Raw genomic sequence first — 16,619 nt, forward strand, 5'->3', positions numbered from 1 at the left:
GCTATTGTCTTTTTCACAGCCTGTTGTCAGCTCTGTAATAATGTCTATCTTTCTCCCAAACAGGTGTGATTGCGGTCCCGCAGAGCAACATAGCGTGAGGTGGCTCCAGATGGGGGCGGAGGATCCCACGGCGGTCCGGCAGCAGGTAAGTAAGCTTTTAAGGACAAGCGCAAAGAATTTTGCAAGCGCGACCTTAAACTGCAGGTTCATATGTCTAACCTTGCCTTTTGTCCTTTTACAGTGTCAGCCTTCGTGGAAGAAGAAGATGTTGCGTTGCGGAAGCCCAGAGCTGAAGTCCCGCGTGCCGGAGGATGAAGAAGATGTCGTGCCCAGAGCTGAAGTCCCACGTTCCGGAAAGATGAAGAATGGATGCTGGGCTCAGCGGTGAAGATTGCAGGTGAAAGCTGACTCCAGGAGGTAAGCGTATGGACAGGAGACTGGATTCCCATGGACAGGAGACTGGATTCCCAAGGTAAGTGCTGCTTATCCATGGTGGCGGTGAGCGTTACACTGCATGTGAAAGCAGATTAATGTGAAGCATGCCCCTTGGGGTTGGGCTGGCTTTTATAGCGGAGTATAAAGGCCATGCCAACTAGTTCAGTTCTGCTTGCCACACCCTGCCACTACTTGAAGTTGCATGTGCAGCTTAAGATAGAAAGCCACACCTGGACTGATTGCACACAAGTGGAAAGTTCTTGAAAGCACTCCTGCTCATAATAAAAGAGTCTTGCTCCTGTTTCAAGCACTCCTGCCCATAATAAAAGAGTATTGCTTATGTTTCTCCATGAGCCTGGTGCCAAAGGCGCCAGGCCTGAGTCCAACCGGGCCCCCTATATATAAACATCCCAAGGGGACGTGCGTGAACCATGGTGCCCCTTGCTCACTCAACCTGATGGTGCAGCTCCTGTGATCCTGGGCAAGTGGCCATGACAATTAAAAAGGTGCCACACCAGAAGGGGAGGAACTTCCGTTCTTTGGTCGGGTTCCTTTGATAATTGTAGAAGTAGACCCTGTCTTCTACTTGGTACTCTTTATTAGTGGTCTTCAAGTGGTAGTGGGTTTTCATCCCCTCTGTCCACTTTTCAAAATTTTGCTGGGCCTGGGCGTGCTGCAGGTGTTTTCACAAATTCTCAACGTATTCATGGTTCATGGACGCATTGATCAGGGTCTGTTCTTGAGTTCGGTAGAGCAGATGCTGAGGTAGCACCATTTTTCATCCAGTCATGAGCTCAAATGATGACATTTTTATCGCAGAAGATGGTGTAGACCTGATGGCCATCAGGACAAGCAGTAATTGGATGTCCTAACTATGCCCAGAGTCTAGCACAAACCTGTTTAGAATGCCCACAATCATTTTATTGCACTTCTCAACTCCCCCACTCAAGGCTAGGTGGTGGGCAATGTGGAGTTTTCTCATTACCCGAGTATCTCCCACATCTTTGTCATCACCTCACTGGTAAAATGACGTCCTTGGTCTGACTCAATCCTTTGAGGAAGGCAGAAATGCGAGAAGATGTGATTGATCATCAGGGCGGTCGCTGTTTCTGCCTTGCAATTTGGCGCCGGGAGGCATTCAACCCACTTGGTAAACAAGCATGTCACGGTTAACATGTACTAGTTTCCTCTAGATGAGCGAATTACAGGCCTGATGAAATCTACTTGCAAATCCGACCAAGGCAGTGTCATCCCCCTTTTCTGTATTGGAGCTCTGTGTGTGAGGGAACCTGGCTGTAACCAAGCACACACAAGACACCCCTGTAGGTATTGGTTAAGATCCTGACCCATTTGTGGCCTTATGGGACCTCTCGCAAAATCTCCAAAGTTGTATGAAACCCCCTATGACTGGCTTTGTCTGCGTCATGGGTGCAAATTAACATCCGGCTTCGGAATGAGATAGGTACCACCAACTGGTCAAATCCAGAGATTGATCCCAGTACCAAGAAACCATCTTGGATTCGGAACATTTTGGAAAACCTCATCAACAACACCCGCAGATCCTCTTTCACAATGTAATCAGATACGGTCAGAGGAAAATTCACGGGGTCTGTGTTGATAAAAATTCACCAATAATCATATCCCCTTTTTGTGCCATGATCAAATCAGCATATGAGGTTTCCTTACTCAACTGGGCAGTTGAGAGTTCATTTTGGGCAAGTGTTTGGGACCTGGTAACTGCAGTGACCTGGATTTCCCTCAGCAGGGATTCAGTGTCTATGAGATCCCTGTGAATGGCTCTGGTTTTGGACAACTGGTCAACCAACTCATTTCCAGTTTTGTCTGGTCTCTCTACTTTGGAGTGACCTTCGGTCTTTTTCCAGTAGATGGTCATCTCATTACAGGTGACCATATCATCAATGGATTGTATTAGTTTTCCATGCCTGAGCAGTTTGTTATTTACACACAGCATGCCTCAATTTTTCCAATTAATCAGGTGCTCCATGAACCCATTCCTGACACAATCTGAATCCGTGGTTTTGACCAGTTCTTGGAGTTGGTGTTGCAGACTGTTAGGATGGCTTGATGAACCACCATCAACTCTGCCTCCTGACTACTTCAGGGACCAAACTTTTACCCAGCAGAGTGCTCTGGGGCATCATTCACCCAGGCATTCACAATGCCAAACATTAGTTATTTTTACCAGTTCTTTTTCCCCGTTGTTATCGATATGGTAGGTGCTCCCATCCACATAAACTGTGGGTATCTCATGGCACGTGTCTTCCTCATAGAGTTTTTGTGGGGAAGTGAGGTATGCCTCCATGTTGTCTTTGGTTTTTAGACTTTTATCCTCGAGACAGTTTTCTTGAGCACAGTCATGCAAGTCAGACACATCTTGCATAAGGGGACTCTTCTTATTTTGGCCATATCTGACCTCCACAGGAAGGCCTTGCATGGACAGAATGCAGGAAGTAATTCTGGAATTACTCACATTCCCGGTTCGGATTTGGTCATTTTGAATATATTGCAAGGGGTGGTGAGAGCCTCGACAATGATGTGCTCCCCCTGGATGAACGGAGGTAATTCTTCAATGCCCACATCATTGCCAGGAGTGCCTTTTCACAATCGTTAAGTTTTCCTCCACAGAGTACAAAGTCTTGCTCACATACAAGATGACGTTGTTTACCTTGTCATGCTTTTGGTATAAAACTGCTGTTAAGCAGGGATTTGAGAACCTTGTCTCCAGGAAGAACCCTTTGTGTTTGATGGGGTAAGCCAAACAAGGTGCTTGGGAAAGGCTTCTCTTCAGTTGTCTTACTGCCTCAGCTTGCTCTGGACCCCACTCCCACTTGACTCCGGCCTTTAGTAAATGGACCAAGGGTCTTGTGACCTCTGCGTAGTCCTCTAGGAACTTCCAACTATAATTTGTAAGTCCAAGAATGCTTCTTAGTTCACGCAGAGTTGAATCGTCTTTTCATTTCAATAAGTCTTCCACCTTTTTCGCATTAGGACTAAGTCCTCAGGGTGATTTCATGCCCTAGGAAGTTCACATGGGTCTTACACCACTGTGCCTTCTGAAAGGATAGTTTTGCTCCGGCTTTCTGCGACTGGGTCAGAACATAGCATATTTCAGCTATGTGTTCCACCACAGTTGAGCTTTTGATTCGAACATCATCTACATAGGCCAGGTTTCCCCTTGTGCCCAAGTCAGGTATGGCCTTATGCAGGAAGATGTTAAATTTGTTGCCAGAGTTTATGTATTCAAAGGGGGTTTACCTGTCCTGGGATGGTAACCTCTTCTCCTGTTTGAACTTCAACTGCATATAGCAGCAATTGGACTGACCAAAATGCTTTCTCAGGGTTGCCAAATCCCATGAGGTTATCCCCAAGTCAGGACAAGGCTTTGTAATTAATTAGGTCCAAATTAATTGCAAATCGATTGAAATTGGCACTGCCTAAGTAAATGGTGGAGGGGACATCTCTCACAATCCAACACTTAAGTTCTATGCATTTGTCGCCAATGGGAATTTGTAGCATGCACCTTGTAGGCAGGAGATGTTTGGAATTGGGAGTTTCCAGGCCCATTTACCACTTATCAATCAACTTAAATGTGGGAATTTTCCAATCTTTTGGGAGTTTTCTAATAATGCTTCACTGATTAAGCTTTTTCCATTATTCAGGCATACTCGGGCGAGAACAGGCTCTCCCCCTCATTTACCTGAATACAGAGATACAACTGTTCACCCTTTTTCTGGATGTCAGTCAAACTTTCAGCTGGTTTTTCATCATTTTTTGTCATGAGATTTGAGTTTTATTCAGATTGTGGATCAATATAAAGTATCAGGGTATTCTCTTCCAGTGTGGAATGCCACTTATATCTGAGAGGAAGGTTGATTTTCAAAATGGAGATGGGTTCCCATCACCAGTTTGCTCTCCTACAAAGATGACAGTGATGTCAGTGACGTGATTGTTCCTAAAGGGAAATTTGATTTGGTCAGACCGCTGTTCAATCATGTTGCATGTGCCATTTAAACTCATGTAATTCGTGCTTTGTTTCAGTTTGATTGGCCGGTTAGTCTGTGTCCAGAGGACCTTGTTCACACAGTCAATCAGGGGTGATAACATCCGGAGGAGGTCCTTCCCCAGTAGACAAAGAATGCCCTCTGGAATGACGACTATTACCCGGTGTTTCACCCTATGTCACCCAATTTTGATCTCCAGATCCGCAGTCCCCTTGACGGAAATATAATTTCCGTCGAAGTTTTGGAGTTGTCCAGGAAGAGGCGTGAGGGGAGTTTGGTGACTCTCCCCCTTCCTCAATTCATTTGGTCAAATGCCTTATTGGACAGAAGGGTGGCTTGGGATCCAGTATCTACTAATGCAGAAAATGCACATTGGCCCTGTACCTTGATGAAGGCATAAAATATGCCTTCTCTCTCTTCAAGGGGGCAAAGAAAATGTGCATTTTGTGCCAGCTTGGCAGGTAATTTCTTTATTTTGAATTCTGACACTGTGATATTGGGCAGTTTTCTGTGTCGGAGTCTGGAAATCTGTAAAGTAAATTTGGCAACCCAGATATTTGTGGGATTTGTAAATCCCATTTTTACTCTGATTCATTTCTACACCCCCCTTATCCTGAAGAGAGTAACTTGAACCGGTTTGGGGTGAGGATCCCTCGTTGATTACAGAGTCATCTGGGTGACATGGTTGGGGTTTAGGAATTGTTGGTTCTGGGTCTGTTTCCATACTTACCCAGTCTATTTTAGGGTCTTTTGGGACCCATGTTTCCTTGGGAGGGATCCTTCCATCCCTGAAAGAGAAGATTCCACTTAAGGGGATTACGTGAACTTCCTCCACAAAATGAGTTTTCTTTGTCCCTTGGTTTCTCCTACTTACCCTGTGTTCCCTAGGTTGCAGTTTTTTTGGGGTAGGAGATTTGGGTTCAGGGTTAGAGGTTTCTAGAGGTTTTTCATGGATGAGAAAGGAGGTTTACTCTATGGCTTTGCATCTCCCTTCCCCCCACGCCTCCTCTTCTGGAACCTGTTGGTTGTCAGGGTTTTCTCCCTATCATTGCTCCTGGGCATCAGCCACAGGTGTGGAGCTGTTCTGGATAGGCATGTTCATTTCAGGGCTATGCTGAGCCCTCAAGATGTGACCCAGGTCATGTGTCAGACTTTGGACAGGGCGCTCCAGTTGTAACATCTTTTCTGGTGGTATGGGGGTCTGGAGTCATACCTTTAATGCTCTCGGGAAGGGTAGCTGTCCATTCCCCCATAGTAGCTCGGGTATTGAGGGTTTCCCTAATAGCCCTCAATCCTTGTTCTCCCTTTTCCCTGATTTGCAGGTCTAGAGTCCTAAAAGCGAGGAGAGAGAGGAAGATTTTTCTGGAAGTTGAGGTTTGGCGGGTACCTGGGAAAGAAACTTAAGTTGGAGGGTTCAATATTTCTTCCCTCCTGAGGGATGTTTTGAGGGAGGTTTCATGTGTCCGTACTTACCTGATTGGACCCCCCTTCTGCTTGGTGAGTCCATAAGTCCGCCAAGATGGGTCTGTTACCCATATATATCTGGCTAATATAGGTGGCAGGGTCAGGTGAAGAGTTGGTTGCATACCCTGCCTGGCTACACCCGACTGGGATTGATCAGAGGGTCTCATCTGCCTCTCATTTGGCTTATTATAGGTAGGAGTATTTTTAGGCCCCCCATTTCTAAGTCCAAAATGGGGGTATTCTTCACCTCCGCCACATTTATAGCATTGTTTTTTGCATATTTAAGTAACTTTGGCTCTCACCCTAAGTTACATGGGGAATCCAGACGTGGACCCCTTGCTCACTATTCTTCGAGAGGCACAGCTCCACCCTACTGATGAGGTCCAAACAGACTGAAAGACGTGTCTGGGGTTGCTGTTGGTACTCTTGTTTAGAGGAGAATTGCTTAGCATTTCAGTGCTGGACTGCCCCAGGGCAGGACAAAGACTGATATGTTTTGGATATTTCCCCTCTGTGGAAGATAGTGAGCTAAAGGCTCTTGGTAAGTCTCTCGCAACCAGGACGAATGTCCGGCAGAGGGAGTCCCAGCACCCCCACTTGTTTTTTCATCTTTCTTCAATGATCATCACATGGAAGTACATATATGCTGTGAGCTGAGCCATTTTAATTAGCTCATCTCTGGTGGTCTGTGTCATATAAAAGTGTGTCAGGGCCAATGTAACAGGCCATTCATTATCTTGCCACATATCCATATTTATAGAGGTAAACTCTTGCATCATTCTAGATTGCCATGCTTCCTGCTCGTGTTTTATCCACTCACCCTTAATAAACAATTTGGATAGAAGGTGCTTCCTAGCCATGTACATTTCTACAGTGCTCATTAAGAAATGTGTTCTGCACTAATAGGTTCTCTATGCAAGGGAAACATCTCAACCCTGTTCTTGCTTAGTTTATATTCCCCACAAAGGACTCACTGATTATTTGTATCTATACACACAGCCCTGAAACCAAGAGTACATGTTTGGATAGCATCTTCACAATGCAACCCAGCTTATCTAGCCACTAAATATAACAATACCTTCAATGACTAGTCTGTTCTGCTGCACTGTCACGAGAGAAAACACTTCACCAATCCCGGCAGGAGAGCCCCCAATTCTGTCACGGTTTATTACATGGCACATGCAAGTCAGGGATCTCCTTCATCTACAATGAATGTGACGCACAAGAAAAACGCTTTAATTTCTATTCTTCAGGTCCTTTTTTGATAAGGCCTCCAATCCGTCTCAAACAAAACCCCAACGAATACCCAGCGTCACAATGGACTAGGAACCAGGCTGGTGTGTATTAATAACATCTGTATTAATATAGTTATTCAAATCAAATTAGAACCAACAGAATACATCCTCCACCAATATTGTGGCAACCCAAAAATGCAATGACTTCTGTAAAGCGACCACGTTGAAATATACTGTCACCAATACTTCCTTTCAAATTACAAATAGAAAAAGAACAATTCAACACACAACGATAGCACAATGGTTACACACTCCCCCTGCGAGCATCACCCCCAAAAATCAATTGGCGTTGATTCCTTTGAATGGAAGGCAGTGGCACGGAGTAGGAATGCAAGGGAAAAATTGTTTTTTGTGGTGTGGTGCTCACAGGAACAATATGGGAGACAAAAAGGAATGGCGAACATTTTTTTGGCACAGCACAATGGGGAAATGGGCTTTTCAATTATTTATCACAACTGCTACGGGAAAGAATACAAATGAAGGGAATGTGTTCTGCTTATACTTAGAAAGACATGCAGGAGTTTTAAGAATACTAGTCAGCACACAAGGGGAAAATCGAATTTTGGAAGATTTAATCACAATAACATTGAAGAGGAGACCGGGATGCAAGGGGAAAATGTGTTTTGCCACACAGAAAGGAAAACTGATTTTGGGATGCTTAGCACAATTTCAGTGGGGAAAGAAAATGCAAATGGGAATTTGTTTTTACCTTACAATGGGGGCATGGGAACAGAATGGGGAAATGGGAACAATTTCATTTTGCACCTTACAATCGGACAATATGGACAATTTCATTTTGCACCTTACAGTGGGAAAATATGCACAATTTCGTTTTTCACCTTACAATGAGACACACTGGAAAACACAGCTTTTTTAAGTTAATTCTTTTGGCAAATATTTAGAACTATACCGGCTCACAAAACACTGAGAAAAGATTGTTGGTTTCAAATTCCACCAATACAGATCCCGTGAATTCAATGGGGCAATTAATTGATTTACTTAGACAAATATGCTAAGGATCTACACAGGAAAATGGATTCTCCAATGGGAAAAGGACTGAAATCTACAGACAAATCGAGATTTTGCAGTGGGGAATTATCTTAGGAAATGCTACAAGAATACTGGGCATACACACTCTTAGGCTTTTAGGGATTAGTTATACTTACAGGAAAGGTCTGGACTGAACATCAAGGAGCGTCAGGGCACTGCTGGGACTGCAACAGGGGGACAGTCATGGTCTCTGTTGAGTCTCCAATGGGTCCAAAGTCAGCTTCTAATCTCCTGGCTCCTCTGCAAGATTTAGGCCTCTCGCTGCTGGGATGGTTCTCTAGATTTTGGCAATAGATCACGTCCTGGGCTGGGATTATTGGGAAAAGTCCTGATCTGAGGCAGGCAGACTTAGTCATATTGCAAATGACATCACAGATTTGTCATAGTTTCCCCAGAAGGGATTGGTTAATGCTCCAGTAGTCCACTCCTACCTGTGTGCTGATAGGGCCAGAAAAGTGAGGGTACTTCAGCATCTCATCTCAACTGGTGGTCTTGGTCATGTTTTTGCACTTAAAATCTCACTACCTTGCAAATACCCTTGACTTCCATGTTTTGACAGATGTGAATTCATTTTTGAAAATGACATGTTGCTGCGAGTCCAATGACCCTACACATGAGTTTGTATGTCATTCCTGTGCAGAGCCACAGTTTTTCTTCATTTACTCCAGACTCATAGCAGTGAAAAATGTGCCCCTTTATGGGTACCATACTGATCATATTTTACATGCTTTATCAATTTTTCACATCCCCAGTAAACACAATAATGCCCCAATCACATTTTCCTGAATAACTTTAGATGTGTTTACCTCACAAAAATAATTTTGGGATGACCAGAAGGAGTTAACTGTCACCTTTTTCCGGAAATCCCACAATGACTATTGTGTGATAAATATTGTCCATTTTACACAATAAATACATTTCTCTCCTTTTAAACATGGGCATTCAAACCACTCCTTGACTCTGGCCTCTACCCTTGCTCTCCCAGTTTCAATATTCCTGTTCATGCCTGTGATGGCAAGAGAGGGTTCTGTGTTTAGATTAGCTCAGCCCTTCAAGAGCTAACAAGCACTAATGCGCTTTTTATTGCAGCTTGTATGACCCAGAGGTCGTAAAGGCTGGAGAATGACATGTCTTTATCTTGTCAACCCCATGGATTTGATCTCTAACAGCATTTAAAGTTGTATTTGTAAGGGAAGGCACTGACGTTTGAAGTTGCATGCCCCGATATCCAGGAAAGCAGGGACCCTGGAATGCAGTTTCAAATTTTGAGCAAAGGGAAAAAAACAAATGGCAAGCAGCACAGGGTCTTCAAAACTCAGCTGTAAATTTTCTTTTATACTTCACATTTCACTTTAAAATGAACTCTTGGAAGGCACACAGTTTCATCGTCTATAAGTGTTACTACAAAGTTGTCCCCTGCATATTGTGCTTAACCCCTTAAGTGCCAAGGACGAGGTATCTCATCCTTGGGATTACCTCCCCAGTGCCAAGGACGAGATAGCTCGTCCTTGGCACTTAAGGGTTTAATGAAGGAGAAAATGTTAGAAGGCTTTGCATGGTGAAATACAAAAATCACCAAAAAAGGCCTTGGCACTGTGGAGGGAAAACCCATGGCATTTCTTAAATTAGGGCATCATAATCACATTTTAGTGGCTTTGGTGAACATTTTCCTTTGCAGATTGTCACTGTGGAGGAAACACAAAGTGATATTTTCTTTAATTCACACATGAGGGAAACTTCATTTTACTGCAGCTACTTGAAACACAATCTTGGCCTTTTTCACTTAAGATACTGGGCACTGTGGTTCTGTGGAATATCAGTCCAGCTCTTCATGGATTAGTCAAAATATCCTTGCCGTGTGTCTTTTGCTTCCGTTGTGAAAGGCAGTTGGCATCATTCCATATTTTGCAATTTAGCACATTTCCTTTCCTTGTGGTTTGAATGTACAATGCCTTATGTTCCACATTATTTCAGGGCAGGACTTTTACTTAGGGGCATATCCCCCATGACTCTGACCTCTTTATTTCTCTCATCCAAGGGCTATTTTACCCCACACACCCAGGGACACTTGGGCCACATCGGCTGCCATTTATTGATGGTGGCAAGGAGGCAGCTGCTGCGGTTACTGGATGGCTCCTGGGCAAAGGAGGCCAGCCTTGCAGCAGCTTGGCCAAATGATGGAAGGCCTCTCCTGAGGCGGAAGTCTTCTGTTCATTTGGTGCACGGTAACAGAGGCTGCACCATAATTGCGCTCCCAGGCGGCGGGGAGTTCTTCACTTCACATCGCTGACTGCTAAGTATTGCTCCCCCCGACAATAGTTATAGTTGTTTTATCAGCGGGCAGCAGTGCACCACATTCTTCCATGCATAGGTGGCTAAGGCCACTCCACTCTTGCCCCCCCCCCTCAGCCTGGAGTATCACATGTCGCAATGTGGCAGCACACCTCCTCCTCTCCCCTTAGATGGGGGCCTTATCTGGCACCATCACTCCCTGGTGGTAGCTCACCATAACTGCTGCCTCTTCTCTCCCGCGGGTGGGAGCTCTTGCCTCTCCATACCAGCGGCAGATACCGCCCCTACTCACTCCCACAGGTAGGAGCTCTTCCTTACTGCTACTGCAGCGGTTTCAACTGCCCAGTGCGACACACGCCCCAGGCTCTTTGGTGTGCATGGTCCTCGCCAGCAGACCGGCGGTCATCAGGGCTGTGCCTGACCTTACTTGGACGGTGCATGTAAGCCTGCACTGGGGACTCCAGTAGCAAGGTGCATGTGCACCACGGCAGTGCCTTAAGTGGCACTACACATCGAGCCGGGGCTCATCGAGGGGGCGTGGCCTAACAGCGGGGGTCTTGATGGCCCGTTAGGCCACGCCCCCTTGACGAGCCCCGGCTTAATGGGCTACTGGCACCCCTGCCAGGCAGCCTTTTGTAGAGATTAGCACCCTCTCCCCTATCAGGGAGAGGGAGCTGATCTATGCATTTATATTCTATAGGCTTGCCTGACAGGGGACAGCGCCTCGTCTATTCAGCCTTAATGCTGGTCCTGCCCCTCGCCAGCTGGGGAGGGCAGAGTCACCATTAAGGCTGAAAAGGGTGAGGCAGAGGCCTCTGGAAGCAGAGGCCTTTTTCCTAAAGACTGAAACTCCCGCGAATCCGCGGGAGCTTCAGTATTTAGAAATCAAGACCTCTGCTTCCAGAGGCCTCACGTTTTCTCCATAATGGTGGTGCCGGCCCACGTGCATCACTTGATTAAAGGGATGCCTAGCATGTGTGGCGCCACCATTATGGCTGAAAGGCATTTTTATCTGAAGCCTAAAGCTCTCGCACCACGAGTGAGAGCTTCAGGCTGTAGAAAAAAATGCCTTTTCGTGTAGTGGCCAGGGCTGCCAGGGGAGATTACTGGGCCCCGGCAAGGCCACGCCTCAAAACAAAATTTCTGAGCCTGCCCCACCCCACTTAAAGCCCTGACCACGGGACCTCGACAGTCATGCTGACAGAGGTCGGAGAAGATCTGACATGAGAAGTGCGAGTTTTGCATGGCGGGCACTCCCAACGGCGTGCTCCTGCAACACTGGGTTGCACGCGAGTTCCATAGTCCTCGTTGCACAATATTATGGGGGCCGGCATGGACGGACCCCCTCCTGCAGGCTTGCTCTGAATGCACACAGGAGTCGGTGAGTTTGGTGGGTAACTGGCAGATGGGAAGCCGTCCACCCCTTTTATTAGAAGCATGACACAGTATACCACATGTCACTACACACGTGACACTGCAGGAGCCCTAGCAGGGGCTTAAACTCACAACACACTCCAGATATAACTTGGAATGCATTAGACACGTATCTGTTGTATCTGCACACGTGCGGTTCATTGGATTTAGACGACGTGTGCACTGGACAATCACTTTAGCAAGTGTTGCAGCTCCACCTAAAGGTTTAAAATGGTATCGTTGTGTTTTATCAGCCAGTCACAGTCGGTGAACTGGGTTCTCACTGAATACTTTCTCCCTCGCCAGTATATATGGCCCGCATTAAGTCCCCTGTAGAAAACAGAACTGTTTAACTGGACACTCGCGGGATAGATATCTTTAAAATCTCTTGCCATGATATGCATTTCCAGTGCTCTTTCGCAAAATCGTGCAGTGGCTTCCGAATTTCGAAACCCTTTCTTCCTCTCTCCAAAGCCAGCGGTAATGTGTCCTCTTTGCATCGATTGCTGGGTTTGCAATGACCTGATTCCTCCTCGTCGGCTCGTGTTGTGTGTTAGTGCTCATTCTCTGGCGCACTGGTAACTTTCCCCCGTCATATTTGCTTTTCTAATATTTCGAAACACCTCAGCGGAACGCTGGCGGGGGCGGCACGCCACCTGGCAGACCGGGCTCTCCCTCCCGAACTTGTGCCGTGCTCGAATGCTGCTTGAGGAGAGGGGCAGTTTAATAAGACAGCTCATTATAGCCGTGAGTGTTCAGCAAGAGAATGGTACTAATTAAGATTGACCTGGTTTAACGAACTGGTGCGTTATATTTGTCCTTTTGTCCTTAAAACGAGTAAATTGACCAACGCTGTTGCGAATTCAAATGTAAGAATGCTGTGTGCGTTTATGCCGGCAGCATTAGCAATTCAATCTGGCAAGAATACCATTGAATGGTATCTGGCATCTGAATTGCCACATCTGTCCACTAAAGGGGTGGGGTGGCTTAAAGAGTGCTACCTCCCCTCCCCTTTTCTCGACCTCCCCCTCTCCGCGCCCCATGTATTTGCTATCCTGTCAACAAATCCAGTCTGAGAGAGATAGCTCAGTGAGTTGCAAAATACGGGACATTTGACCACCCTAGTGTGCTCCCGTTTTCAGGCTGGTCCCTGGCCGTTTCCACTCAGCCTTTCATGCTTGCACGGTCGGCACATCACATACCCTGTGATAAAGTGACAACTCCAGTTATTTTCGATGGTGCAAAGCGTCCAAATCCACAGTGTCATGCACACGAAAACATGTCTAACATACCAGTGCTTTCCCGCCTCATCTCTGGGTCTTGTATTCTTGTTCTATCCCTCTTTTGCCATCCCGCCACTGACGCCTGTATCTTTGCGTCACAAGGAAAAATCCACACATACGTCACTTGCACAGTTACAAAAAACATACAGACCCAGCGCGCAAAGGCATACCCGTCTCTGCCCGCCACTCACGCAAACGGTTTATTTGAAATGTTGCCTCGCTGAAGTGACAAAGCAAACACGTCACAAGACACTTCGGCCTTCATTTACAAGGTGTTTTTTCTCTAGGACTTCGCCAGTATAACAGGCGTTTGTACATCGGATCATGTGCCTTACGTTTTGCTGCCAGTCACCTTTGAAACGCGGTGGCCAATATCAGGGACTCTATGGACAGATAGTTTAGGACCTAAGTCTTGGGTTGTTACCCCTCAAAAAGGCTCGGGGGGACACTGACACAATGGTGGTCACAACTTCCAGAATAAGAATGGACGCCTCACAGACCTGTTGTGCGGAGTTAGCGGTGTGTGCGTCGGTATAATAAAACGCTGGCCTGCCCGTTGCCTTCGACTGCCAAGACACTCTCCAGTCTTAAGTGGAGACCTGTCGACTGAAATGGCGCACTTTTTAATAGGCCTCAAAAAATGATTGATCGGCAGTTCGAAACTAACTGCGGCTGTGGGGAGCTGTAGAATTTAGAGGATAACAAAATCATCGGCTAACACCGTGCAACAGAGAGGATTAACCATCTCCGCGGGTGGCACGCCTCCTCCACATTAACAATTGTAATGTGTTAATAGATAAACATTTGCAGGGCGGGTGCGAACTCTGTGCTGCAAATGGTTCTGAAGGAGCTGGGGTGTTCGCACCTTAGGCGAGCCGACCCTCACATCTGCCTTAATTCAGTGCCCCTGGGGCTTTCGCTTTAAACAGTGTCGCAGTTTGTGTTGCTAAGAACAATTACACGGAATTCCTTTGCGTTTGCCTTATTTTCGTTACTTGCCCGTTTGTGTTGGAAACATGCGTTTTGAGTGATGTGCCCAGCAAATCTCTGCGCCCAAAAGTACAGCCACCAACGCACGTGAATCCATAGATTGTTTCAGTAGTGCTAGAGTTTGGTGTCAGATAACAAGGGGGGTGCCAGACATCTTCCCAAGTGGCTCTAGAGTTGCTTGACACAGGAACTGAGGCCCAGGATCACACAGTGTTGTGAAGTGCAGCAGCAAGGGGTGGATCACTGGTCACATGGTTCACCGCAGGGGTACACCACACAGGGTCCTTGGCTCCATGGACTGTCTCACTAGTGAGTATTGCTCGTTCAGTTGTGTTGGGAAGACCGTTGTGCTTCTGGGAGGAGCCATAATTCCATCTGTCAAACTTCTTGATTTTGAAGTTTTGCAAGTACAGACAAGGCTTGTGGCATATTTAAGATATGTTTAAAGCAACTAGATCAAGGGCCTGATTTACAACACGTTTTTGAAAAACACGTGTGTAAATCAGGATCCATGTCTGTTTCTCAGAACTCCTGATGTTGACATGTAAGTACATATATGAACACGTATGACAGATTTGTTGCGAATGCCATTTGTTTCGGTACGGAACCTAGACTCGAACCTATGTTTCCGTGTCTCAACAGGTGATAACATCATTAGAGATTATATAAAAATGGTCATGTTCACTTTTAGACATCACCCCACATTCTCAGCTTATTATATAACAGCATTCTACCTGCCTGGCCATGAAGGCCTTGTGAGATCCCAAATGTAGAATTAGATTGTTGGAAATATAGGACTGGGAATGGGATGAAAGCCCCACATTCTACCTGGTGGTCACACATGGCAATACGCAGCAGCATGTCACAGGGAGATGCTCACACAGCTGTCTTTGCATTTTGGGACTTGTGGTGCCCGATTTATAGTGGAAAACGCTATAGCGTACCTAAGTCCCGAACACCAACGCAATGCTGTCATATGATGCAGTTCGGCAGCTATTCACGTCTCTTGCCCATGTTGCAAGAGTTTGCGTGGTCGGGAGAAACCTCCCCCCCCCCGTCGTTCACACGGAACGATCAATTATTCAGCAGTGCACTCCGCAATATGGGCATGTCATATTCACCCGTGTAGCGCCCTGACACTGATGCATGCGGTGTGTACCGGGGCTGCGCGCGAGCATGAATCACGCCCATAACGTTTCAGTCGCCATGTTAGGGCCAGTGGGAAGTGGGAGGAGCCTCAGCAGATTTGTGACTGACAAGGGTGACTAACGGCAACAACATCTCTCCAGTTGGAAATCGCCCGGTCTCCCCCCCCCCCAGGAGCCATCCCCAGAAGAAGAGGAGAAGCTCTCTGCAGCCGGGCACAGGAGTTCATATGCTAAGCGAGCCCTTGTTTAAATAACTGATGGCCAATGATGGCAGTAACAGCCCTTCATTAGTTCAAACAGAATAATTGCCCTGAGAGACAAAGAGGGCCTGGGGTTGGGGCAGGTGGGACCCCCCACCCCGTTCCTAGAACATGACTCTGCTGCCACAAGCCACGCCACTCCTAATGTGGGCACTCTGCATGGGGCCTGTAGGACTTGTACCTGAGGGCTCGGACACTCATTTATTTCCCTTTCACCCCTCTTTTTATGCAGACAAAATTAATTTAGTTAAGAGCCGGCAATTCAAGGGACTTAATGCGCAATAAACACATTTAGGGTTGACGGCCCCATAATTATGCTGTCACTTTCGGTGCGTGCTGCCTGAGGGGGGAGACAGATTAGAATAAGCAAACACAGGGGGCATGCATGTGTGTGTGTGTGTGTGTGTGTGATGTGTAAGCTGGCGTGGCAGCTGTGGGGCAGACGAGGAGGAGTGCTACGAAGAGGCGCCATTATTTGAAAGCGACACGGATGAAATGCTTCTACACTGATTTACAAACGCGTTTTCAATGGGATTTTCCCATTGGAAAACGCTTTTGTAAATCAGGCCAAATGTGTTAAGAACATATGAAAATATTGTATTGGAACAGATTAAAAAAGCTGTACAATGCCAGTGTATATTAAGGGTCCAGCTAATTTCTGCAGTCACAACATGTTGGCTTTTCCTTACTTTTGAACTTTTGATGCTATTGTGAACATTCCACTCGATTTCAGTTGGTTATCGGCGAGTAGTGGCTCCTACTGTCTCCTTCAAGGAGCTTTAAAATGGCATTGTGCCCAGGCTTTAGAATTAGAGTGTTCTCAGAGCGAGGCTATGAGTTGGGCTCAATCTTCATGCCATGCACCAGGAAGTTATTCAATGCAAGTAGTTATCTTTTGTATCAGGATACAGTAGCTTTAATGTAAATGTACTTTTTTTTTGTTTTTTGTTTTTAACTCCATGCACAC

General features: G+C 46.3%; 1 pseudogene; it reads left to right on the forward strand.

The window, feature by feature from the left end:
• The window catches only part of LOC138480647 (iroquois-class homeodomain protein irx-1-like), a 59,333-nt pseudogene extending 58,945 nt beyond the window's left edge, over positions 1–388 (forward strand).
• Positions 389–16,619: the final 16,231 nt, after the last annotated feature.

Source organism: Ambystoma mexicanum, chromosome 5p (genome assembly GCF_040938575.1).
Source record: "Ambystoma mexicanum isolate Mex_15411 chromosome 5p, UKY_AmexF1_1, whole genome shotgun sequence".
In the NCBI taxonomy this organism is placed as follows: domain Eukaryota; kingdom Metazoa; phylum Chordata; class Amphibia; order Caudata; family Ambystomatidae; genus Ambystoma; species Ambystoma mexicanum.